The 26589-nt window shown below is 42.3% G+C and overlaps 1 non-coding gene and 5 pseudogenes across 1 annotated transcript; all 6 read right to left on the minus strand.

Annotated features, from left to right (window-relative positions):
* Positions 1 to 4314: 4314 nt before the first annotated feature.
* Positions 4315 to 4434, minus strand: LOC141267633 (5S ribosomal RNA; annotated as a pseudogene).
* A 7659-nt stretch (positions 4435 to 12093) lies between these two features.
* On the minus strand, positions 12094 to 12213 carry LOC141266973 (5S ribosomal RNA). The gene has a single exon (XR_012320992.1). It is a non-coding gene; the product is annotated as a 5S ribosomal RNA (ribosomal RNA).
* A 621-nt stretch (positions 12214 to 12834) lies between these two features.
* LOC141267655 (5S ribosomal RNA) lies at positions 12835 to 12953 on the minus strand (annotated as a pseudogene).
* Positions 12954 to 13895: 942 nt separating this feature from the next.
* Positions 13896 to 14015, minus strand: LOC141268787 (5S ribosomal RNA; annotated as a pseudogene).
* A 621-nt stretch (positions 14016 to 14636) lies between these two features.
* LOC141269173 (5S ribosomal RNA) lies at positions 14637 to 14755 on the minus strand (annotated as a pseudogene).
* A 6495-nt stretch (positions 14756 to 21250) lies between these two features.
* Positions 21251 to 21370, minus strand: LOC141270137 (5S ribosomal RNA; annotated as a pseudogene).
* Positions 21371 to 26589: the final 5219 nt, after the last annotated feature.

Here is a 26589-nt window from a genome sequence, read left to right on the forward strand (position 1 = left end):
AGCTTTAGACCCCTCAGCATAGTGGCTAGCGCGGACCCATACATTGTAATTTAGGCACAGGAATGCTAGCCTGGGTAGTAGGCCTAGCACTGGGAGAGACGATGATGCCATCTTATTAATGCAGTGCGCTAAGCTGGTGTTTTTTGTTATGAAGCGTATATTTTTGTAAGCCAGGAGCGCGCCCCATATTTCTATTGCTACCACTATTGGGAAGAAAAATTATTTTCAGGGCTAGATGCAGCGAAAAATTATTATTAATTGAAAAGCTGGTGGAGCTTGGTATAGATGGCCTAATACAATGAGACCCACACACTGCTAGAAGGCCAAATATTTATTCAGAGTTAGATGCAGAAAAAAATTATATTCAGTTTGCAACCTGATGGAGGTCAGTATAGATGGACTAATAGAACAAGTCCCACACACTGCTAGAAGGCCAAATATTTTTTCAGAGGTAGATGCAGACAAAAAATTATTTTGAATTTGCAACCTGATGGAGGTCAGTATAGATGACTAATAGAACAAGTCCCACACACTGCTAGAAGGCCAAATATTTTTTCAGTGCTAGATGCAGAAAAAAAATATATTCAGTTTGCAACCTTATGGAGGTCAGTATAGATGGACTAATAGAACAAGTCCCACACACAGCTATAAGCCCAAATATTTTTTCAGAGGTAGATGCAGAAAAAAATTATATTCAGTTTGCAACCTGATGGAGGTCTGTATAGATGGATTAATAGAACAAGTCCCACACACAGCTAGAAGCCCAATATTTTTTCAGAGGTAGATGCAGAAAAAAATATATTCAGTTTGCAACCTGATGGAGGTCTGTATAGATGGATTAATAGAACAAGTCCCACACACAGCTAGAAGCCCAATATTTTTTCAGAGGTAGATGCAGAAAAAAATATATTCAGTTTGCAACCTGATGGAGGTCTGTATAGATGGATTAATAGAACAAGTCCCACACACAGCTAGAAGCCCAATATTTTTTCAGAGGTAGATGCAGAAAAAACTATATTCAGTTTGCAACCTGAAGGAGGTCAGTATAGATGGACTAATAGAACAAGTCCCACACACTGCTAGAAGGCCAAACATTTTTTCAGAGCTAGATGCAGAAAAAAATTATATTCAATTTGCAACCTGATGGAGGTCAGTATAGATGGACTAATAGAACAAGTCCCACACACAGCTAGAAGGCCAAATATTTTTTCAGAGGTAGATGCAGAAAAAAATTATATTCAGTTTGCAACCTGATGGAGGTCAGTATAGATGGACTAATAGAACAAGTCCCACACACTGCTAGAAGGCCAAACATTTTTTCAGAGCTAGATGCAGAAAAATATTATATTCAATTTGCAACCTGATGGAGGTCAGTATAGATGGACTAATAGAACAAGTCCCACACACAGCTAGAAGGCCAAATGTTTTTTCAGAGGTAGATGCAGAAAAAAATTATATTCAGTTTGCAACCTTATGGAGGTCAGTATAGATGGACTAATAGAACAATTCCCACACACAGCTAGAAGCCCAAATATTTTTTCAGAGGTAGATGCAGAAAAAAATTATATTCAGTTTGCAACCTGATGGAGGTCAGTATAGATGGACTAATAGAACAAGTCCCACATACTGCTAGAAGGCCAAACATTTTTTCAGAGCTAGATGCAGAAAAATATTATATTCAATTTGCAACCTGATGGAGGTCTGTATAGATGGATTAATAGAACAAGTCCCACACACAGCTAGAAGCCCAATATTTTTTCAGATGTAGATGCAGAAAAAAATATATTCAGTTTGCAACCTGATGGAGGTCAGTATAGATGGACTAATAGAACAAGTCCCACACACTGCTAGAAGGCCAAACATTTTTTCAGAGCTAGATGCAGAAAAATATTATATTCAATTTGCAACCTGATGGAGGTCAGTATAGATGGACTAATAGAACAAGTCCCACACACAGCTAGAAGGCCAAATATTTTTTCAGAGGTAGATGCAGAAAAAAATTATATTCAGTTTGCAACCTTATGGAGGTCAGTATAGATGGACTAATAGAACAAGTCCCACACACAGCTAGAAGCCCAAATATTTTTTCAGAGGTAGATGCAGAAAAAAATTATATTCAGTTTGCAACCTGATGGAGGTCAGTATAGATAGACTAATACAACATGTCCCACACACAGCTAGAAGCCCAATATTTTTTCAGAGGTAGATGCAGAAAAAAATATATTCAGTTTGCAACCTGATGGAGGTCTGTATAGATGGATTAATAGAACAAGTCCCACACACAGCTAGAAGCCCAATATTTTTTCAGAGGTAGATGCAGAAAAAAATATATTCAGTTTGCAACCTGATGGAGGTCTGTATAGATGGATTAATAGAACAAGTCCCACACACAGCTAGAAGCCCAATATTTTTTCAGAGGTCGATGCAGAAAAAAATATATTCAGTTTGCAACCTGATGGAGGTCTGTATAGATGGATTAATAGAACAAGTCCCACACACAGCTAGAAGCCCAATATTTTTTCAGAGCTAGATGCAGAAAAAAATTATATTTAATTTGCAACCTGATGGAAGTCAGTATAGATGGACTAATAGAATGATGCTATGCCCAAAAGATTTTACTTCACTAGGTGCAGTAAAAAAATTGGTATTCTATACACAGGTGGTATATCTTGCAACACAGATAGGCTACTCCACTGACTAACACACTCTGCAATAGGCCAAAAAGGATTAGCTTTGCTAGATTCAGCCAAATGCTGTGAAAAAAACTTGCACAGCACTGGCACAGACCTGCCTGGCAAAAACTGATAGGAACTGATGTAACCTAGTCCTGAAAAGGACTCGAATTACAATTAGTCTTTACTCCCACAATCTATCTATTTAAGAGCACAGACCTGCCTGATAAAAGTCGTAGGAAATGCTGTAACCTAGTCCTTAAAAGGACTGCAATCACAACTATTCCCTACTCCCAAGCTATCTGTAGATTTGTGCGAAAATTGGCTTGAAATTAACAAGGCATAGCGCACACAGCAACAGCGGTGCCGTCTAACACGCAGCTGCAGCAGTGAGAAAATGGTGGCGACGGGGAAAATGGCTTGGTCTTATAGGGCAAGGACATGTGACATACACTGCCAATGACACATGCCCTTGCTTGTGTGAAAAAAAGCACTTCGCTCCGTGTGTGCGCTGCTGATAGGCTGACAGATTGCACCTCCCCACTGCAAATGCGGGAAAGAGAAAAAAAAATGGAGATCTTCTTTGTTACTGCAGAGATCCATCCGATGCCCCTCCCCCCACCCGGCTGTACACTCAAACTGCGTATTAACATTAATTTTCATCATTACTGAGAAAAAATCCAGTTATGATTTTGGTGCACGAACAGTTATCGAACATAACCTCGAACAGCCGAATTTTTCTCAAATTGTTCGTGTTCGCCGAACGGCTCGAACACCGCTCAAAACAGCTCGAATTTGAGATTGGCGAACAGTTCGAGTAGAACAACGCTCATCTCTAGACACAACGCCCCACTCAGAGCCGCTGAGCTCACTGATCGGCTGCAGCGCTGTCGACGGAACGTCAGCTTCACGGCCAATACCACAGGCCGGGAGCAGAGGCGAGACTCACCGGTAGACACGGGTAGGGTGAGCAGAGCGCGGTTAGTTGCTTTCTAATAGCCTGCAGCCGGGGATTAACTTTTAATGAAAGGGAACAATCCCTTTGACTGTCTGCAGCACGCCACACCTAGGAAGTGCACTCTCACACACAAGCCAGCATGCACACGTGCTCGCACGTGACAACACCCCCTATCTGCCCCTACAACCTCTCCGTCACCATGCATCAGACTCTCCTGCCTGTTTTATGATTTCAGGGCCCTAGCAGGAATCAACCCCCCCCCCTCCCCAATTCCTTCCACACCTTCCTTGCCTTCCTTGCACTGAGGTTAGCTCTTTGGCAGCCGTCTGGCTTGGTTACACAAGCTTCTTTGCAGAGATACATGTTACTTCTGCTGGCCCTCGCTAGGCGGCCGGCATACAAAACCTTCCCTGGGCACCTGCTGAAAGCCTGGCCCCTTTACGGCAACATGTGCTTTTAACGCCATCATTTCCACACGGCGAGCTGCGGAGTCAATAAGCACTCCTAGCCGTGGCAAGGAGCTCGGTGTCAGGCCTGGGTTAAGGCGGCGGGGTAGTGTACTTAGCTGCCAACTGGCTCAGAGGCCTTGGGGCTTCCATCATCTAAGTTACTTAAGGTCGGTGTCTGGCAAGGCTCCGTTCCATGCTAGCCGAGCTGGGCAGTACGGCAAAACGTCATCAAAATGGTCTACAGCACCCGGTGTTCCCAGGAGGTCTCTCATCCAAGTACTGTCCAAGCCCAGCCCTGCTTTGCTTCCGAGATCAGAAGAGATCGGGCGTATCCAAGGTGGTATGGCCAGTAGACGCTGCTTGATCCATCGCCCGGCCAGCCTTTCTCAGGATCGCTTGGTGGCGAGCAATCTGGCCGTGACGGGGCAGGCTCCGAAGGGTCCATGCAAAGGCTGTGCCGTCCCTACAGGTGTGGTTTGTTTAGCAGTGATTCACCCGCCGCATCAGGTGTCTTCAAAAATGTCTGGGCGCAGGGTCTCCTGCAGGCTAAACCCTTCATCGCGGTAATGTGACAGAAAGAGCAAGCTGGTCCCGTAACTTGAGGGCGGAGCGAGACGTCCAGGGGTGAATGAAGGAAGAGGGTGAGATGGTTGCCAGTGACTTTGAGCTGCTCTTCAGGGGGAGGGTCGTGTTGCCTGCAAAAGTCTTCTGCTTGGGGTTACCAGTTGTTGCCTCCAGCCACCCGGGAGACGCTGGTCCTGATGAAAAGGAGCCTAGTATTAAAAGTAAATAAGCAACAATGCTGGAGGCCCACGGTGATCAGAAGGATGCTGGTATTTTGCAGAGATGAAATAGCGCAAGAGAGAAAGAAAATGAAAAAAGAAAAGAGAATGAATGTGTGCACTTGTGAAAGGGAATGGAAAAAAGGCATAGAAGAGAGTGCCCCCTGCTGGTGGAAGGAAGGAAAAAGCAAAAGCCTACAGCACCTGGCATTCCCAGGCGGTCTCTGTTAAATGGTTAGTTATGGAAATGCATTTGGAATGTTAATCGATAATCATTTTTCTGAGTTCTATGCCTCAGCCATCGTGTCTAGTTGACATGCGCTATTTGTGTGTGTATTTTTGGTTCACTACCATATGTAGAACAGGTGTCCATACGACTGGCTATAAAAGCCCATGGTACAGAAAGGGGGGGCTCTCTTGCTCTGCCCACCCCACAAGACACAGAATCTTCATGCTGAGAAGCAGATGACATGTAGGCCTGGACACATGCTGGACAAAGACATGATTTACCAGCCAGGATCCAAGGAAAGATGGGTGAATCTCAACAATTAAGCAAATTATGGACAAATGGACAATTACTTTATAACTAATTATTGTATGTACCTGCTGCAATTTGATTCTTTTTAATGGACAATCCAAGAATAAATAGATACATTTTTTATAAGAATATCGTGATATTGATACTTTGAGAAGTCCTCAGTAGAAAAAAATAATACAGGAAGAGTATTATTTTACAATGGTGAGCAAGCCAGTCCTGTTTTTTTGTTTTTTAAATTAAGTAAGTGAATTTCTTCCGTGAACAAGGAGGGTGTCCTGACGAGCGGAACAGCTGTTGTTCACGTGTCAGTAAATTCACTAGTTTGTCACGGGAAGCAGAAAGGACCTACAGACTGAGGAAAGACAGGAAGCAGAGGTACTAACAAGGAACAGAATCACACAGGAAAAGAATCAGACGAACTGAAGACAGGACGTGCTGATAAAGAGAAGCCAAGGAATCTTAAGGTAAGCAAAATATGGATATAATTTCTTCTTTTGCTAAACAAAGGAATATTAATTTCAAAGTTAATGTAGTAGATGACATAGAAGTTTTGTGGCTCAGTTTATACAAAGAATGTGAATTGCAGAATTTACAGTTAACTTCTAAATTGGTAAATAGAGACAAACAGAAATTGAGAAATATTCTACATTTGGTAGATTTTTTTCATAGTCTTGTGTTAGAGATTTCTAAGCAGAAAAATAGTGTAGAAGTGTCAGATGGTGATACTGATTCTGACTGTAATGTGGAAAATGAACAAGAAGTAAGACACGTGTCTGTAACTGAAGGTGACCTTGGGTCTGACCAAGAGACGGACATACAGAAACCTGACATGGGAGGAGACATGACTGACATACGAGAAACCGATATACTAGGTGATGTGGGAGGAGACGTGAGTGACGTAGGAGGAACGGACGTACACGAGCCACTAAAAATATTAGAGAATTCTGGAATTACCCAGGCTCAACTCCAAATTAAAATGAGGAAAAATTTGCTGAAATTATACAAAAATCATGCCAAAATATGATGTCAAAATCCATGCCTGTAGAAATTCAGAGACATTTGAGAGCTTCTCTGATAAGTTTGATTTATCCAATGAGGAGAGGAATCAATTATTTAAAATATGGATTCCTGTGACATTGTCCAGACGTTTACATTTAATGCCCTGTGAAAATGACTCTCCTAATGGATGGGAAAATGATTCGGACAGATTAAGATATTTGATTTATTGTGTCACAAAGGATTTTCCCAACATAAAAGATCTGCAGAAACTAAGGATTGGTAGGAAAGAATGTACATATACATTCATGTCCATATTTGAACGGTTGTACAAAGCTCTCATCAAAAATGGAAAAGTACAACATATGATAACAACTTTTGTACAAAAATTCAAATTCCTAAATTCAGTTTCCCAAGTTATGGCATCACAAAAAAATTCATTATTTGAATGTGCGCAGATGCTGGATTTTGTTAGAAAACATGAGAATCGTGAAAATAAATCAAGCTAAATTTATAAAACCAGGAAAGGTAAAATCTTACCAAAAGCCAGTTTCAAACTCTCCTAGACTGAGTCATCCCCATAGTGAACTCTATCAAATACGCAGAAGATTTCATATATGTTATAAGCCATATCAGCCAGTGCAAAGATCCATCTCTCCACAGAATGAGTTAATTCTCAGTCAGAACTGTGATTCTCTAAAAAGGAAAATGGCTGAAACTGATGGACAGAGACAGGTGAGACGACCAACTCACAGTGACGTCATGGAATGTGGACAGAAGAACAGGCAGTTCTCTGAGGTTTTGAAGGATAGAAAACTGTTTTTCCTAAATAGGGCATTCCTGGAGATATTTGAGAGAGACAGAAGATTTGGTTTAGGGAGTGGCTAAGGAAAAACTGTAATTATAATGTTGTATCAAAATGTAATACAATGTCTCAATATTTATTTATAATCTTATACAGTAAAATTGTAGTTACATAGTTTCTAATAGTTCATATATATATATATATATATATATATATATATATATATATATATATATACACTTGTCTAAGTAGAGATTGCGTATAATTGTATTTATATATACGTTTATAAAATATATATATATATATATTAATTAATAAATTAGAACTTCATATATATAAATTTAAGTAGCAATATTTTGAATTACATTAGAACCAACCAATATATGTATAAGATATTTAAATAATTCTGTTTCTGTATGAATTTGATATTTAATTTTATTTTCTTATATTTCCTTAGAGTTTTCATTCCAAAGCAGGATTTGATCAAAGAACTCTAAAATGGATTTATTTCTTTATTCACACAGGAAGTGAAAAAATTGCATGATTTTATGTGTATAACATTTTAAAATAATAACAATATATCTAGTTGAACTATAATATATATGTAATACTTATTAATTCTTTTGTGTTGCTAATATTTTCTGTGCATGAAGTGTTCGTGCAAATTAAAGTAGCTTTACAGCATGACGTGTGACAGCTGCGGCCTTTGAACTTTGAGCTAATAGTATAGGATCCCATTCATTCTATGTTCAACTGATGTAACTTAAGACCGGGCAGCCAGTGAAAAAAGAATCTAAGACAAGAGTTTCTACAAGTGTCTGAAATTCCAGTGACTTACTCTCATATTATATAATATGTACTTGGGGAATATTCAAAGAAATATAAAGATATTCAATTGATATGGCAATGCGCATTAATAAATTGGGATACAACAATTTTGGGTTAAATATATATATATATATCTAAAACTTCATATGTGGAATGTTTGAGTTGAACAGATCTGTGAATGTCAGAGTGAAGGTGACAGATGAGTAAATCAGCAGCTGCTAAGTGTGATTGATGTGACAGAGGCCTCGTATGTTTGTATGTTTGAAAAAAAAAAATGTTTCTTTATGTGAAGGTACAAAAATATATTTAATTCTGAGGAAATTATAATACATAATTAGGTATTATCTACATATATATATTTCTATATTTCTTTAATAATTATTATTTCTTGATTTAACTAATAGTGGATAAGGGCAACCACACATCAAAATGGTTTACAAAGCAAATTTATATTTAGAATAATTTTCCACATGATAATATTCTTGAATAACTATAATATTATTTTTAATGGTTACCTAAATAGGTACACACCTCTCTTTAGTCAAATCTATGCTACTCATCGATATGAAATTTATGCACAATATTTCTAGAAGAATAATTATTTTTAATTTGGTTCTGATATATACATAAATTTTATAAAATAATATTTTTGGTATTAAGGGGGAAAATGTGTTTTTGATCCTGATTACATAATCACTTTTGATCAATACTTATTTTCCACACATTTTAATAAAGAAGAAATAATAATAAGGTACTATGGTATAATTAAGAAGGGTATTACATGCAAAGTTGCATAATTTAATATTTTTTGGTGGTACAAGGTTATGACAAATATGAAATCATTCAGATAATGGAGCTATAAGGGTATTTTTTATGGAGAATATAATTACTCTGCATTTGTCATTAAAATTTAAAGGCCTTATTTTTATTTTTATTCTTATTTTTACTCTTAATTTTATTTTTCATTTTTTAAATTTTATTCTTACTTTATACTTCTTATTTTTCTATTTTTTCATTTTTTAATTCTCATTTGATTTTATTTCAGTTCAATTTCTCAATTGAGAAAACAGATTAATATTTAATAAAGTAATGTCTAATACAAGAGTATTGCTTCATTAAATATATATTGCTAAGGAAAAAAATGTTTACATTTTCTGAGTAAACACAACAATTCATTCATTCATTTATACATTCATTCATTCATTCATACATTCATATATTTATTCATTTTGGTTCAGGAGTATACATTCTTTGATATTATTGGTTTAATAAAGATATAAAAACTTGTTTTTTCAAAATACACTGACACCTATGGGTTGGAAAAGGTAATTACACCTATGACATAAAAATGTTCTATCATATGGAGAACTTGATTGATAATGAATTATTATCTATTATTGTTTATTATTCCAAACATAATTTATTTTAATATTTTGATAATAATTAGATGGATATTACTGATTGCTATGTTACGCTGTGATATTATAGGTTAGGAAAAACTGCCAGATTTGGTATCAGATTAGGGAATGAAGACTTCAATCAAGACATCGCAATTATGAATTCTATCTTAATAAAGACTTTTAATTTTTATAAATCAAAGAGATTCTCAAAAGTTACAAGAAGAAGCAACTGATATCCGGACGTCTCAGAAGGTAACAGGTGTGAATGCTGAGTGTTATAATAGACTGTGTCTATTACATACAATACAATTCACACCACTGATCACCAGGATGGCAGAGGACGATGATCCTATATGTACTGTGTTGTGTTCAAGTTTCATCACGTTCCACTGGTTTCTTATCACCTGCAACGCTTCAATGAAAGCTGGTGAACAGGTAATACCTGGCATATGTGTCCTGTATATAAAGGACTGAGTACTGGTTATGGTGCTATATAAAGCAGGAAAGTGTCAAGTTAACCCTTGCTTTACTGACCAAAGACGTCACATCTGTTCCAAAAGTGACACGAGACCAGTGCGGACACACGGAAGATTCCAAAGATGATCCAACGTAAGTCCAGGTGACACTGCACAGATATTAAAGCTACATTTCATCCATGGACTTTGTTTTCTTATCAACTGACACACATGATCTTTCTAATAAAGAGTACAGTTTATGGACTGAACAATAATGAACACAATTATGGACTGTACAATATCTACATGCTGTAATTTATTTCAAAGGAGTTTTCATCTAAAGACTGTGTTATAAAAGAACCAAGAAGAAGACGAGACGACGACCCGATGACATCAGATGATGACGATTGAACCCGCGATTGCTTCAATTTAGATATAGGGAAGTATATTTATACATATTAAATGAATATTAGTCACGGCTTACCATAACATGAATTCACATCATTATATAGCAATAATCCGATATTGATACTATTATTACTATTATTATTATTATGGAAATTTAATGATATTGCCAAGGAAGAAGGAAAGAAAAAATGATTGATGAATGTATCTTCTTTTGAGATTTTTCAGTTAAAGTCCTTTTATTCTCAAAAAAGGGGGAAATGTTAAATGGTTAAATATGGAAATTCATTTGGAATGTTAATCGATAATCATTTTTCTGAGTTCTATGCCTCAGTCATCGTGTCTAGTTGACATGCGCTATTTGTGTGTGTATTTTTGGTTCACTACCATATGTAGAACAGGTGTCCATACGACTGGCTATAAAAGCCCATGGTACAGAAAGGGGGGGCTCTCTTGCTCTGCCCACCCCACAAGACACAGAATCTTCATGCTGAGAAGCAGATGACATGTAGGCCTGGACACATGCTGGACAAAGACATGATTTACCAGTCAGGATCCAAGGAAAGATGGGTGAATCTCAACAATTAAGCTAATTATGGACAAATGGACAATTACTTTCTAACTAATTATTGTATGTACCTGCTGCAATCTGATTCTTTTTAATGGACAATCCAAGAATAAATAGATACATTTTTTTATAAGAATATCGTGATATTGATACTTTGAGAAGTCCTCAGTAGATAAAAATAATACAGGAAGAGTATTATTTTACAGTCTCCCATCCAAGTACTAACCAGGCCCAACCCTGCTTAGCATCCAAGATCAGATGAGATCGGGCGTGTTCATGGTGGTGTGGCCGTAGGCAGAGACAAGCATCTCACTTGCTGCTTTTCTACTTTGACGTCTGGCTGCCGGCTGCCCTTTCCAGTGCTCAGCAAGACCAGGTCCTTTTGTGCTTTCCCTTCTCTTCAATTTTTTTGCTGGCTTCCTTAAAAGATCTTGTAGACACAACGCCCCACTCAGAGCCGCTGAGCTCACTGATCGGCTGCAGCGCTCTCGACGGAACGTCAGCTTCACGGCCAATGCCACAGGCCGGGAGCAGAGGCGAGACTCACCGGTAGACCCGGGTAGGGTGAGTAGAGCGCGGTTAGTTGCTTTCCAATAGCCTGCAGCCGGGGATTAACTTTTAATGAAAGGGAACAATCCCTTTGACTGTCTGCAACGCGCCACACCTAGGAAGCGCACTCTCACACGCAAGCCAGCATGCACACGTGCTCGCACGTGGCAACACCCCCTATCTGCCCCTACAACCTCTCCGTCACCATGCGTCAGACTCTCCTGCCTGTTTTATGATTTCAGGGCCCTAGCAGGAATCACCCCCCCCTCCACAATTACTTCCGCACCTTCCTTGCCTTCCTTGCACTGAGGTTAGCTCTTTGTCAGCCATCTGGCTTGGTTACACAAGCTTCTTTGCAGAGAAACATGTTACTTCTGCTGGCCCTCGCTAGGCGGCCGGCATCCAAAACCTTCCCTGGGCACCTGCTGAAAGCCTGGCCCCTTCACGGCCCCGGGTGCTTTTAACGCCATCATTTCCACACGGCGAACTGCGGAGTCAATAAACACTCCTAGCCGTGGCAAAGAGCTCGGTGTCAGGCCTGCGTGAAAGCGGCGGGGTAGCGTACTTAGCTGCCAACTGGCTCAGAGGCCTTGGGGCTTCCATCATCTAAGTTACTTAAGGTCGGTGTCCGGCAAGGCGCCGTTCCATGCTAGCCGAGCTGGGCAGTAGGTAAAAACGTCATCAAAATGGTCTACAGCACCCGGTGTTCCCAGGAGGACTCCCATCCAAGTACTGTCCGAGCCCTGCCCTGCTTTGCTTCCGAGATCAGATGAGATCGGGCGTATCCAAGGTGGTATGGCCAGTAGACGCTGCTCGATACATCGCCCGGCCAGCCTTTCTCAGGATCGCTTGGTGGCGAGCAATCTGGCCCTGACAGGGCGGGCTCCGAAGGGTCCATGCAAAGGCTGTGCCGTCCCTACAGGTGTGGTTTGTTTAGCAGTGATTCACCCGCTGCATCAGGTGTCTTCAAAAATGGCTCGGCGCAGGGTCTCCTGCAGGCTAAACCCTTCATCACGGTAATGTGACAGAAAGAGCAAGCTGGACCCATAACTTGGGGGCGGAGCGAGACGTCCAGGGGTGAATGAAGGAAGAGGGTTAGATGGTTGCCAGTGACTTTGAGCTGCTCTTCAGGGGGGAGGGTCGTGTTGCCTGCAAAGGTCTTCTGCTTGGGGTTACCGGTGGTTGCCTCCAGCCACGCGGGAGACGCTGGTCCTGGTGAAAAGGAGCCTAGTATTAAAAGTAAAGAAGCAACAATGCTGGAGGCCCACGGTGATCAGAAGGATGCTGGTATTTTTCAGAGATGAACTAGCGCAAGAGAGAAAGCAAATGAAAAAAAGAAAAGAGAATGAATGTGTGCACTTGTGAAAGGGAATGGAAAAAAGACATAGAAGAGAGTGCCCCCTGCTGGTGGAAGGAAGGAAAACGCAAAAGCCTACAGCACCTGGTATTCCCAGGCGGTCTCCCATCCAAGCATTAACCAGGCCCATCCCTGCTTAGCTTCCAAGATCTGACGATATTGGGCGTGTTCAGAGTGGTGTGGCCGTAGGCAGAGACAAGCCTCTCACTTGCTGCTTTTCTACTTTGACGTCTGGCTGCCGGCTGCCCTTCCCAGTGCTCAGCAAGACCAGGTCCTTTTGTGCTTTCCCTTTTCTTCAATTTTTTTGCTGGCTTCCTTAAAAGGTCTTGTAGACTCAACGCCCCACTCAGAGCCGCTGAGCTCACTGATCGGCTGCAGCGCTGTCGACGGAACGTCAGCTTCACGGCCAATGCCACAGGCCGGGAGCAGAGGCGAGACTCACCGGTAGACCCGGGTAGGGTGAGTAGAGCGCGGTTAGTTGCTTTTTAATAGGCTGCAGCCGGGGATTAACTTTTAATGAAAGGGAACAATCCCTTTGACTGTCTGCAGTGCGCCACACCTAGGAAGCGCACTCTCACACACAAGCCAGCATGCACACGTGCTCGCACGTGACAACACCCCCTATCTGCCCCTACAACCTCTCCGTCACCATGCGTCAGACTCTCCTGCCTGTTTTATGATTTCAGGGCCCTAGCAGGAATCACCCCCCCCCTCCCCAATTCCTTCCGCACCTTCCTTGCCTTCCTTGCACTGAGGTTATCTCTTTGGCAGCCGTCTGGCTTGGTTACACAAGCTTCTTTGCAGAGAACCATGTTACTTCTGCTGGCCCTCGCTAGGCGGCCGGCATCCAAAACCTTCCCTGGGCACCTGCTGAAAGCCTGGCCCCTTCACGGCCCCGGGTGCTTTTAACGCCATCATTTCCACACGGCGAGCTGCGGAGTCAATAACACTCCTAGCCGTGGCAAGGAGCTCGATGTCAGGTCTGAGTGAAATGCGGCGGGGTAGCGTACTTAGCTGCCAACTGGCTCAGAGGCCTTGGGGCTTCCATCATCTAAGTTACTTAAGGTCGGTGTCCGGCAAGGCATCTTTCCATGCTAGCCGAGCTGGGCAGTAGGGCAAAACGTCATCAAAATGGTCTACAGCACCCGGTGTTCCCAGGAGGTCTCCCATCCAAGTACTGTCTGAGCCCAGCCCTGCTTTGCTTCCGAAATCAGAAGAGATCGGGCGCATCCAAAGTGGCATGGCCAGTAGACTTTGCTCGATCCATCGCCCGGCCAGCCTTTCTCAGGATCGCTTGATGGCGAGCAATCTGGCCGTGACGGGCCGGGCTCCGAAGGGTCCATGCTAAGGCTGTGCCGTCCCTACAGGTGTGGTTTGTTTAGCAGTGATTCACCCGCCGCATCAGGTGTCTTCAAAAATGTCTCGGCGCAGGTTCTCCTGCAGGCTAAACCCTTCATCGCGGTAATGTGACAGAAAGAGCAAGCTGGACCCGTAACTTGGGGGCGGAGCGAGACGTCCAGGGGTGAATGAAGGAAGAGGGTATGATGGTTGCCAGTGACTTTGAGCTGCTCTTCGGAGGGGAGGGTCGTGTTGCCTGCAAAGGTCTTCTGCTTGGGGTTACCGGTGGTTGCCTCCAGCCACGCGGGAGACGCTGGTCCTGGTGAAAAGGAGCCTAGTATTAAAAGTAAAGAAGCAACAATGCTGGAGGCCCACGGTGATCAGAAGGATGCTGGTATTTTGCTGAGATGAAATAGCGCAAGAGAGAAAGCAAATGAAAAAAAGAAAAGAGAATGAATGTGTGCACTAGTGAAAGGGAATGGAAAAAAGGCATAGAAGAGAGTACCCCCTGCTGGTGGAAGGAAAGAAAAAGCAAAATCCTACAGCACCTAGTATTCCCAGGTGGTCTCCCATCCAAGTACTAAACAGGCCCAACCCTGCTTAGATTCCAAGATTAGACAAGATCGGGCGTGTACAGAGTGGTTTGGCCGTAGGCACAGACAAGCCTCTCACTTGCTGCTTTTCTACTTTGAAGGCACAGACAAGCCTCTCACTTGCTTCTTTTCTACTTTGAAGGCTGGCTGCCGGATGCCCTTTCCAGTGTTCAGCAAGACCAGGTCCTTTTGTGCTTTCCCTTCTCTTCAATTTTTTTGCTGGCTTCCTTAAAAGGTCTTGTAGACAGAAGGCCCCACTCAGAGCCGCTGAGCTCACTGATCGGCTGCAGCGCTGTCGACGGAACGTCAGCTTCACGGCCAATGCCACAGGCTGGGAGCAGAGGCGAGACTCACCGGTAGACCCGGGTAGGGTGAGTAGAGCGCGGTTAGTTGCTTTCTAATAGCCTGCAGCCGGGGATTAACTTTTAATGAAAGGGAACAATCCCTTTGACTGTCTGCAGCGCACCACACCTAGGAAGCGCACTCTCACACACAAGCCAGCATGCACACGTGCTCGCAAGTGACAACACCCCCTATCTGCCCCTACAACCTCTCCGTCACCATGCGTCAGACTCTCCTGCCTGTTTTATGATTTCAGGGCCCTAGCAGGAATCACCCCCCCCCTCCCCAATTCCTTACTTGCCTTCATAGAATCATAGAATCATAGAATTGTAGAGTTTGAAGGGACCTCCTGGGTCATCTGGTCCAACCCCCTGCTCAAAGCAGGATTCACTAAATCATCTCAGACAGATGTCTGTCCAGCCTCTGTTTGAAAACGTCCATTGAAGGGGAACTCACCACCTCTCGTGGCAGACTGTACCACTCATTAATCACCCTAACTGTCAAAAAGTTTTTTCTAATATCTCATCTGTGTCTCCTCCCATTTAGTTTCATCCCATTGCTTCTAGTCTTTCCTTGTGCAAATGAGAATAAAGATCATCCTTCTACAATGTGACAGCCCTTGACATATTTGTAGACAGCTATTAAGTCTCCTCTCAGTCTTCTTTTTTGCAAGCTAAACATTCCCAAATCCTGCAACCGTTCCTCATAGGACATAGTTTGCAGACCAATCACCATTCTGGTCGCTCTTCTCTGAACTTGCTCCAGTTTGTCTATGTCTTTTTTAAAATGTGGTGCCCAAAACTGTACACAGTATTCCAGATGAGGTCTGACCAAAGAGGAGTAAAGACCGATAATGACTTCACGTGATCTAGACTGTATGCTTCTGTTAATACATCCCAGAATTGTATTTGCCTTTTTTGCTGCTGCATCACACTGTTGACTCATGTTCAGTCTATGATCTATTAGTATACCTAAGTCTTTTTCACATGTACTGTTGCTTAGCTCTATTCCTCCCATTCTGTATATGCTTTTTTCATTTTTATTGCCCAGATGTAGTACTTTGCATTTTTCCCTGTTAAAAACCATTCTGTTGGTTGCTGCCCACTGCTCCAGTTTATTTAGGTCTTTTTGAATCCTCTCTCTCTCTTCTCTAGTATTAGCTATCCCTCCTAGCTTTGTGTCATCAGCAAATTTAATCAGTTTACCCTCAATTCCTTCATCTAAATCATTGATAAAGATGTTGAACAATACAGGTCCCAGGACGGAGCCCTGTGGTACCCCACTTGAGACATTCATCCAGCTGGATGTGAAGCCATTTACAACCACCCTTTGAGTCCGATCACTAAGCCAGTTATGAATCCACCTAACAGTTGCCTGGTCCATTGCATACTTGGTCGTTTTTTCAATAAGGATGGTGTGAGATACTTTGTCAAATGCTTTGCTGAAGTCAAGATATACTATATCTACAGCATTTCCCTGATCCACCCAGTCAGTGATTCTGTCATAGAAGGAAATTAAGTTAGTCTGACATGACTTGTTAGTTACAAACCCATGCTGACTCTGGTTAATCACTTCATTCTTATCCATGTACTTACATACATGTTGTTTAATAATTTGTTCAAAGATCTTTCCTGGTATAGAAGTCAGACTCACCGGCCTATAGTTCCCTGGGTCCACCTTCTTCCCCTTTTTGAAGATAGAACAACATTTGCTCTTCTCCAGTCTTCTGGGACTTCTCCTGTTCTCCAAGAATTTTCAAAGATTATGGAGAGTGGTTCTAAAATTTCTTCTACGATCTCCTTCAGTACTCTGGGGTGTAATTCATCTGGACCTGGAGACTTGAACTCATTTATGTTAGCTAAATATTCCCTCACAATCTTTCTGTTTACAGATAACTTGGAATCCTCTATTCCTTTAAAAGGACAGTGGAGATCAATTGATGTTACATTTTCTTTCTGAGAGAAAACAGATGCAAAATAAGAATTAAAACGTTCGGCCTTCTCAACATCCTCTCTTACCATTTCTCCATTTTCATCCTGTAAAAATCCTATAGCATCTTTGACTTTTCTTTTACTTTTGACATACCCCCAAAATCCTTTTTTATTGCTTTTGACATCTCTTGCAAGCCTTAATTCATTGTCAGCTTTAGCTAACCTGATACGTGCCCTGCAGGATCTGCAGACTGCATTATAATCTTCTTTAGATATGCCTCCCTCTTTCCATTTAATAAACATTTCTTTCTTTCTTTTTAGCATGTGTTTAAGTTCTGTGTTCATCCATCCTGGTTTCCTTAAATGCTTCCCATTCGTCCTACTTTTCGGGATTGTTAACGATTGTGCTTTGAGAATCTCATTTTTAAAAATTTCCCATCCTTCCTGGACATTTTTGTCCTTAAGGACATCCAGCCATTGGATCCCTCCTATTCTCTTTCTGAGTCTCTTAAAATCTGCCTTTCTAAAATATAACCTTGAAGTTTGAGTCTTCACATGTCTTCCTCCTCTAGTTATCCAAAATTCTATAATAGCATGATCGCTGCCTCCTAGGGTCCCAGCCACCTTTACCTCCTCAACCATTTCCTCCCTGTTTATAAGGATTAGATCCAAAGTAGCAGATCCCCTTGTTTTCTCCCCTACCTTTTGGAAGATAAAGTCAGCAAGAGAGGATAAGAATTTGCTTGACCTGTTAGTTTTACTTGAGAGAGATTCCCAACAAATGTCTGGATAGTTGAAATCTCCCATGACCACTACGTCATATTTTTTGGAGAACTTGGTCATTTGATACATAAAGAGTTCATCCATATCTTCAGCTTGCCCAGGTGGCCTGTAGTAAATGCCTACAATGGTGTCCTTTCCGTTGTTCTCTCCTTGTATTCTTACCCAAACAGTTTCCACAGAACTCCCAGTCTCTGAAGCTTCAATCTCTGTGCAGATATACGCTTTTCTAACATACAATGCAACACCTCCTCCTCGATTATCAAGTCTGTTTCTTGTAAATAAGTTGTATCCTTTTAGCCTTTTATTCCAATCATGTGTATCGTCCCACCAAGTTTCAGTGATTCCAATGACGTCATATTCCTTTTCCTGGGTTAGTAGTTCCAATTCTCCTTGTTTGTTGCCCATGCTTTGTGCATTTGTATAAAAACATTTTAGTTTGTGATTGGTTTCTCTTCCTCCCATATTTTTATTATTTAAATTGTTTTGTCTTTGGTCTTCCTTTCCACTTCCAGTAGCAGAGATCTCAATAGTATTTGTCAGCTGTATGGCTTTTTCTGGCCTTTTGCTTCCCTTCCCACATTGTTCTAGTTTAAAGCTCTTCTGATGAGTGTAGCAAGGCGACTTCCAAATACATGTTTTCCAGTCTTCGTAAGGTGCACCCCATCTCTAGCAAGTAGTCCATCGTATAGGTAATTCATTCCGTGATCCAGAAATCCAAATCCTTGTTGACGGCACCATCGACGTAGCCAGTTGTTCACCTGTAGAATCTTATTCCACCTCATTGTTCCATGGCCATCCACTGGGAGGATGGATGAGAAGACCACCTGCGCTCCCAATTCTTTCACTTTCTTGCCTAAGTCTTCAAAGTCACTGCAGATGGTTTCCAGGTCCTATCTTGCGGTGTCATTTGTCCCCACATGTATTAGCAGGAATGGGTAGTGATCTGTAGGTCTGAAGAGTCTTGATATCCTGTCAGACACATCTTTAATTTTTGCTCCTGGAAGACAGCACATTTCTCTTGAGGTTATGTCTGGTCTGCAGATAGCGGCCTCTTTTCCTCTTAACAGGGAATCCCCCATGACCACCACTCTCCGTTTTTTCTTCACAACATTCTTCTTTTTCCATCCAGGAGGATTCTGAGGGCTTACAAGGTTACTCATTGCTGGCAAAGTCTTATTTTGCTGTATTTCTTCATGGTTCTCCTGCGTGAGAGCCTGGTACTGGTTCCTGAGCAGTATGGGTGCTGACTGCCTCTCGATCCTTCTGCTTCTGTGGGTCACATGCTTCCATTCCTCTGTTTCGTCAGGTGCAGTTCAAATTTCTTCTCTTTCTGAATCATGAAGAGATAATTCTGCTCTGTCTAAGAACTCTTCACCTTCCTTAATGATTTTCAAGGTAGTTAACCTCTCTTCTAGATTTCGCAACTTTTCCTAAAACAGGGACACAAGCTTGCATTTCTGGCATGTGAAGTTTGGCTTTTCCACTGGCAAGTCTGTGAACATGTAGCAGGATATGCAGCTCACCAAATGGCTCCTGGACTCTTCCATGTTCTTATTGTTAATGTTCTGAAAACAGTGAAAAAAGCTTAAAAAAAAAGCTTAAAAATGCGCACCCCTACCGACGCGCGGTTTACCGATGTCCTCTTTTCAGCTCCAACAGCCAAAATCCAGTGTTCTTTGAGCTCACGGAGACTCTTCGCTTACCCCAAAATGCAGTGGGAATATGCAAATTATCTCCTCAGGACTCCTCCCCTGGTTTACCGATGTCCTCTTTTCAGCTCCAACAGCCAAAATTCAGTGTTCTTTGAGCTCACGGAGACTCTTCACTTAACCCAAAATGCAGTGGGAATATGCAAATTATCTCCTCAGGACTCCTCCCCTGGTTTACTGATGTCCTCTTTTTAGCTCCAACAGCCAAAATCCAGTGTTCTTTGAGCTCGCGGAGACTCTTCACTTACCCCAAAATGCAGTGGGAATATGCAAATTATCTCCTCAGGACTCCTCCCCTGGTTTACCGATGTCCTCTTTTCAGCTCCAACAGCCAAAATCCAGTGTTCTTTGAGCTCGCGGAGACTCTTCACTTACCCCAAAATGCAGTGGGAATATGCAAATTATCTCCTCAGGACTCCTCCCCTGGTTTACCGATGTCCTCTTTTCAGCTCCAACAGCTAAAATCCAGTGTTCTTTGAGCTCGCGGAGACTCTTCACTTACCCCAAAATGCAGTGGGAATATGCAAATTATCTCCTCAGGACTCCTCCCCTGGTTTACCGATGTCCTCTTTTCAGCTCCAACAGCCAAAATCCAGTGTTCTTTGAGCTCACGGAGACTCTTCACTTACCCCAAAATGCAGTGGGAATATGCAAATTATCTCCTCAGGACTCCTCCCCTGGTTTACCGATGTCCTCTTTTCAGCTCCAACAGCCAAAATCCAGTGTTCTTTGAGCTCGCGGAGACTCTTCACTTACCCCAAAATGCAGTGGGAATATGCAAATGATCTCCTCAGGACTCCTCCCCTGGTTTACCGATGTCCTCTTTTCAGCTCCAACAGCCAAAATCCAGTGTTCTTTGAGCTCGCGGAGACTCTTCACTTACCCCAAAATGCAGTGGGAATATGCAAATTATCTCCTCAGGACTCCTCCCCTGGTTTTGTGCTTTCCCTTCTCTTCAATTTTTTTGCTGGCTTCCTTAAAAGGTCTTGTAGACAGAAGGCCCCACTCAGAGCCGCTGAGCTCACTGATCGGCTGCAGCGCTGTCGACGGAACGTCAGCTTCACGGCCAATGCCACAGGCCGGGAGCAGAGGCGAGACTCACCGGTAGACCCGGGTAGGGTGAGTAGAGCGCGTTTAGTTGCTTTCTAATAGCCTGCAGCCGGGGATTAACTTTTAATGAAAGGGAACAATCCCTTTGACTGTCTGCAGCGCGCCACACCTAGGAAGCGCACTCTCACACACAAGCCAGCATGCACACGTGCTCGCACGTGACAACACCCCCTATCTGCCTATACAACCTCTCCGTCACCATGCGTCAGACTCTCCTGCCTGTTTTATGATTTCAGGGCCCTAGCAGGAATCACCCCCCCCTCCCCAATTCCTTCCGCACCTTCCTTGCCTTCCTTGCACTGAGGTTAGCTCTTTGTCAGCCGTCTGGCTTGGTTACACAGGGTTCTTTACAGAGAAACATGTTACTTCTGCTGGCCCTCGCTAGGCGACCGGCATCCAAAACCTTCCCTGGGCACCTGCTGAAAGCCTGGCCCCTTCACGGCCCCGGGTGCTTTTAACGCCATCATTTCCACACGGCGAGCTGCGGAGTCAATAAGCACTCCTAGCCGTGGCAAGGAGCTCGGTGTCAGGCCTGCGTGAAGGCGGCGGGGTAGCGTACTTAGCTGCCAACTGGCTCAGAGGCCTTGGGGCTTCCATCATCTAAGTTACTTAAGGTCGGTGTACGGCAAGGCGCCGTTCCATGCTAGCCGAGCTGGGCAGTAGGGCAAAACTTCATCAAAATGATCTACAGCACCCGGTGTTCCCAAGAGGTCTCCCATCCAAGTACGGTCTGAGCCCAGCCCTGCTTTGCTTCCGGGATCAGAAGAGATCAGGCGTATCCAAGGTGGTATGGCCAGTAGCCGCTGCTCGATCCATCGTCCGGCCAGCGTTTCTCAGGATCGCTTGGTGGCGAGCAATCTGGCCGTGACGGGGCGGGCTCCGAAGGGTCCATGCAAAGGCTGTGCCGTCCCTACAGGTGTGGTTTGTTTAGCAGTGATTCACCCGCAGCATCAGGTGTCTTCAAAAATGTCTCGGCGCATGGTCTCCTGCAGGCTAAACCCTTCATCGCGGTAATGTGACAGAAAGAGCAAGCTGGACCCGTAACTTGGGGGCGGAGCGAGACGTTCAGGGGTGAATGAAGGAAGAGGGTGAGATGGTTGCCAGTGACTTTGAGCTGTTCTTCAGGGGGGAGGGTCGTGTTGCCTGCAAAGGTCTTCTGCTTGGGGTTACCAGTGGTTGCCTCCAGCCACGCGGGAGACGCTGTTCCTGGTGAAAAGGAGCCTAGTATTAAAAGTAAAGAAGCAACAATGCTGGAGGCCCACGGTGATCAGAAGGATGCTGGTATTTTGCAGAGATGAAATAGCGCAAGAGAGAAAGCAAATGAAAAAAAGAAAAGAGAATGAATGTGTGCACTTGTGAAATGGAATGGAAAAAAGGCATAGAAGAGAGTGCCCCCTGCTGGTGGAAGGAAGGAAAAAGCAAAAGCCTACAACACCTGGTATTTCCAGGCGGTCTCCCATCCAAGTACTAACCAGTAGAGATGAGCGTTGTTCTACTCGAACTGTTCGCCAATCTCAAATTCGAGCTGTTTTGGGCGGTGTTCGAGCCGTTCGGCGAACACGAACAATTTGAGAAAAATTCGGCTGTTCGAGGTTATGTTCAATAACTGTTCGTGCACCAAAATCATAACTGGATTTTTTCTCAGTAATGATGAAAATTAATGTTAATACGCAGTTTGAGTGTACAGCGGGGTGGGGGGAGGGGCAGGGGATGGATCTCTGCAGGAACAATGAAGATCTCCATTTTTTTTTCTCTTTCCCGCATTTGCAGTGGGGAGGTGCAATCTGTCAGCCTATCAGCAGCGCACACACGGAGCGAAGTGCTTTTTTTCACACAAGCAAGGGCATGTGTCATTGGCAGTGTATGTCACATGTCCTTGCCCTATAAGACCAAGCCATTTTCCCCGTCGCCAACATTTTCTCACTGCTGCAGCTGCGTGTTAGACGGCACCGCTGTTGCTTGTTAATTTCAAGCCAATTTTCGCACAAATCTACAGATAGCTTGGGAGTAGGGAATAGTTGTGATTGCAGTCCTTTTAAGGACTAGGTTACAGCATTTCCTACGACTTTATCAGGCAGGTCTGTGCTCTTAAATAGATAGATTGTGAGAGTAAAGACTAATTGTAATTGGAGTCCTTTTCAGGACTAGGTTACATCAGTTCCTATCAGTTTTTGCCAGGCAGGTCTGTGCCAGTGCTGTGCAAGTTTTTTTCACAGCATTTGGCTGAATCTAGCAAAGCTAATCCTTTTTGGACTATTGCAGAGTGTGTTAGTCAGTGGAGTAGCCTATCTGTGTTGCAAGATATACCACCTGTGTATAGAATACCAATTTTTTTACTGCACCTAGTGAAGTAAAATCTTTTGGGCATAGCATCATTCTATTAGTCCATCTATACTGACCTCCATCAGGTTGCAAATTGAATATATTTTTTTCTGCATCTAGCTCTGAAAAAATATTGGGCTTCTAGCTGTGTGTGGGACTTGTTCTATTAATCCATCTATACAGACCTCCATCAGGTTGCAAACTGAATATATTTTTTTCTGCATCTAGCTGTGAAAAAAATTGGGCTTCTAGCTGTGTGTGGGACTTGTTCTATTAATCCATCTATACAGACCTCCATCAGGTTGCAAACTGAATATATTTTTTTCTGCATCTACCTCTGAAAAAATATTGGGCTTCTAGCTGTGTGTGGGACTTGTTCTATTAATCCATCTATACAGACCTCCATCAGGTTGCAAACTGAATATATTTTTTTCTGCATCTACCTCTGAAAAAATATTGGGCTTCTAGCTGTGTGTGGGACTTGTTCTATTAATCCATCTATACAGACCTCCATCAGGTTGCAAACTGAATATATTTTTTTCTGCATCTACCTCTGAAAAAATATTGGGCTTCTAGCTGTGTGTGGGACTTGTTCTATTAATCCATCTATACAGACCTCCATCAGGCTGCAAACTGAATATATTTTTTTCTGCATCTACCTCTGAAAAAATATTGGGCTTCTAGCTGTGTGTGGGACTTTTTGTATTAGTCCATCTATACTGACCTCCATCAGGTTGCAAACTGAATATATTTTTTTCTGCATCTACCTCTGAAAAAATATTGGGCTTCTAGCTGTGTGTGGGACTTGTTGTATTAGTCCATCTATACTGACCTCCATCAGGTTGCAAACTGAATATATTTTTTTCTGCATCTACCTCTGAAAAAATATTGGGCTTCTAGCTGTGTGTGGGACTTGTTGTATTAGTCCATCTATACTGACCTCCATCAGGTTGCAAACTGAATATATTTTTTTCTGCATCTACCTCTGAAAAAATATTGGGCTTCTAGCTGTGTGTGGGACTTGTTCTATTAATCCATCTATACAGACCTCCTTCAGGTTGCAAACTGAATATATTTTTTTCTGCATCTACCTCTGAAAAAATATTGGGCTTCTAGCTGTGTGTGGGACTTGTTCTATTAATCCATCTATACAGACCTGCATCAGGTTGCAAACTGAATATATTTTTTTCTGCATCTACCTCTGAAAAATATTGGGCTTCTAGCTGTGTGTGGGACTTGTTCTATTAATCCATCTATACAGACCTCCATCAGGTTGCAAACTGAATATATTTTTTCTGCATCTACCTCTGAAAAAATATTGGGCTTCTAGCTGTGTGTGGGACTTGTTGTATTAGTCCATCTATACTGACCTCCATCAGGTTGCAAACTGAATATATTTTTTTCTGCATCTACCTCTGAAAAAATATTGGGCTTCTAGCTGTGTGTGGGACTTGTTGTATGAGTCCATCTATACTGACCTCCATCAGGTTGCAAACTGAATATATTTTTTTCTGCATCTACTTCTGAAAAAATATTGGGCTTCTAGCTGTGTGTGGGACTTGTTCTATTAATCCATCTATACAGACCTCCATCAGGTTGCAAACTGAATATATTTTTTTCTGCATCTACCTCTGAAAAAATATTGGGCTTCTAGCTGTGTGTGGAACTTGTTGTATTAGTCCATCTATACTGACCTCCATCAGGTTGCAAACTGAATATATTTTTTTCTGCATCTACCTCTGAAAAAATATTGGGCTTCTAGCTGTGTGTGGGACTTGTTGTATTAGTCCATCTATACTGACCTCCATCAGGTTGCAAACTGAATATATTTTTTTCTGCATCTACCTCTGAAAAAATATTGGGCTTCTAGCTGTGTGTGGGACTTGTTCTATTAATCCATCTATACAGACCTGCATCAGGTTGCAAACTAAATATATTTTTTTCTGCATCTAGCTCTGAAAAAATATTGGGCTTCTAGCTGTGTGTGGGACTTGTTGTATTAGTCCATCTATACTGACCTCCATCAGGTTGCAAACTGAATATATTTTTTTCTGCATCTACCTCTGAAAAAATATTGGGCTTCTAGCTGTGTGTGGGACTTGTTCTATTAATCCATCTATACAGACCTGCATCAGGTTGCAAACTGAATATATTTTTTTCTGTATCTAGCTCTGAAAAAATATTGGGCTTCTAGCTGTGTGTGAGACTTGTTGTATTAGTCCATCTATACTGACCTCCATCAGGTTGCAAACTGAATATATTTTTTTCTGCATCTACCTCTGAAAAAATATTGGGCTTCTAGCTGTGTGTGGGACTTGTTCTATTAATCCATCTATACAGACCTCCATCAGGTTGCAAACTGAATATATTTTTTTCTGCATCTACCTCTGAAAAAATATTGGGCTTCTAGCTGTGTGTGGGACTTGTTCTATTAATCCATCTATACAGACCTCCATCAGGTTGCAAACTGAATATATTTTTTTCTGCATCTACCTCTGAAAAAATATTGGGCTTCTAGCTGTGTGTGGGACTTGTTGTATTAGTCCATCTATACTGACCTCCATCAGGTTGCAAACTGAATATATTTTTTTCTGCATCTACCTCTGAAAAAATATTGGGCTTCTAGCTGTGTGTGGGACTTGTTGTATTAGTCCATCTATACTGACCTCCATCAGGTTGCAAACTGAATATATTTTTTTCTGCATCTACCTCTGAAAAAATATTGGGCTTCTAGCTGTGTGTGGGACTTGTTCTATTAATCCATCTATACAGACCTCCATCAGGTTGCAAACTGAATATATTTTTTTCTGCATCTACCTCTGAAAAAATATTGGGCTTCTAGCTGTGTGTGGGACTTGTTCTATTAATCCATCTATACAGACCTCCATCAGGTTGCAAACTGAATATATTTTTTTCTGCATCTACCTCTGAAAAAATATTGGGCTTCTAGCTGTGTGTGGGACTTGTTCTATTAATCCATCTATACAGACCTCCATCAGGCTGCAAACTGAATATATTTTTTTCTGCATCTACCTCTGAAAAAATATTGGGCTTCTAGCTGTGTGTGGGACTTTTTGTATTAGTCCATCTATACTGACCTCCATCAGGTTGCAAACTGAATATATTTTTTTCTGCATCTACCTCTGAAAAAATATTGGGCTTCTAGCTGTGTGTGGGACTTGTTGTATTAGTCCATCTATACTGACCTCCATCAGGTTGCAAACTGAATATATTTTTTTCTGCATCTACCTCTGAAAAAATATTGGGCTTCTAGCTGTGTGTGGGACTTGTTGTATTAGTCCATCTATACTGACCTCCATCAGGTTGCAAACTGAATATATTTTTTTCTGCATCTACCTCTGAAAAAATATTGGGCTTCTAGCTGTGTGTGGGACTTGTTCTATTAATCCATCTATACAGACCTCCTTCAGGTTGCAAACTGAATATATTTTTTTCTGCATCTACCTCTGAAAAAATATTGGGCTTCTAGCTGTGTGTGGGACTTGTTCTATTAATCCATCTATACAGACCTGCATCAGGTTGCAAACTGAATATATTTTTTTCTGCATCTACCTCTGAAAAATATTGGGCTTCTAGCTGTGTGTGGGACTTGTTCTATTAATCCATCTATACAGACCTCCATCAGGTTGCAAACTGAATATATTTTTTCTGCATCTACCTCTGAAAAAATATTGGGCT

Source organism: Phyllobates terribilis, unplaced genomic scaffold (assembly GCF_046119375.1).
Source record: "Phyllobates terribilis strain yellow unplaced genomic scaffold, ASM4611937v1 Scaffold_4__5_contigs__length_816908805, whole genome shotgun sequence".
Taxonomy (NCBI): domain Eukaryota; kingdom Metazoa; phylum Chordata; class Amphibia; order Anura; family Dendrobatidae; genus Phyllobates; species Phyllobates terribilis.